We start from the raw sequence: 1,233 nt of genomic DNA, 5'->3' as shown, positions 1-1,233 counted from the left end.
GTGCTGGGATTACAGGCTTGAGCCACCGCGCCCGGCCTAATTTTTGTATTTTTAGTAGAGATGGGGTTTCACCATGTTGGCCAGGGTGGTCTCGAACTCCTGACCCTGTGATCTGCCTCCCTCGGCCTCCCAGAGTGCCTGTTTTTTTGTTTTTGTTGTTGTTGTTGTTTTTTAATGAGACAGTGTCTTGCTGTTGCCCAGGCTGGAGTGCAATGGCATGATGTTGACTCACTGCAACCTCTGTCTTCCGGGTTCAAGCGATTCTCCTGCCTCAGCCTCCCCAGTAGCTGGGATTACAGGCACCCACAACCATGCCTGGCTAATTCTTATTTTTTTAATATTATTATTACTATTTTTTGAGACAGAGTTTCACTCTTCCGCCCAGGATGGAGTGAAGTGACTCAATCTCGGCTCACTGCAACCACCGCCCCCTGGGGTTCGAGTGATTCTCCTCCCTCAGCCTCCCGAACAGCTGGGATTACAGGCGCTTGCCACCACTCCTGGCTAATTTTTTTGTATTTTTAGTAGAGACAGGGTTTTGCCATGCTGGCCAGGCTGGTCTCGAATTCCTGACCTCAGGTGATCCACCCTCCTCAGTCTCCTAAAGTGCTAGGATTACAGGAATGAGCCACTGTGCCCGGCCTTAATTATTGTATTTTTAGTAGAGACAGGTTTCACCATATTGGCCAGGTTGGTCTGGAACTCCTGACCTCAGGTTATCTGTCCACCTCGGCCTTCCAAACTGCTGGGATTACAGGCGTGAGCCACCACGCCCAGCCCTGTTTTGTACACTTTTCTTTGCACACTTATCCTACGTAGAATTTGATAGACTCTCTGAATCTGTGGGAAATGGCTTTATGATGTGTCAACTTGGGTAAACTACAGTTTATAGATTTCTCTTCCTAGCATGTTTCCAGTTAGGCTAGGTTACAAGGGAGATTCATGAGGCTTGGAGAGTGGAAGGATAGCAGAAGACACTTTGTAGCATACATATACCTTCTCCCAGTTACTCAATCATACATTAGTCAGGTGTTGCTGTACAAGGAATTTTTTTATTTTTATTTGTTTTTTGAGACAGAGTCTCGCACTATTGCCCAGGCTGGAGTGCAATGGCACAATCTCGGCTCACTGCAACCTCTGCCTCCCACGTTCAAGCGATTCTCCTGCCTCAGCCTCCCGAGTAGCTGGGATTACAGGCGCCTGCCACCATACCCGGCTAAATTTTTTTGTATT

This window comes from Colobus angolensis, unplaced genomic scaffold, assembly GCF_000951035.1.
Source record: "Colobus angolensis palliatus isolate OR3802 unplaced genomic scaffold, Cang.pa_1.0 Scaffold299, whole genome shotgun sequence".
Taxonomy (NCBI): Eukaryota; Metazoa; Chordata; class Mammalia; order Primates; family Cercopithecidae; genus Colobus; species Colobus angolensis.
Note: the sequence above shows the minus strand (reverse complement) of the source record.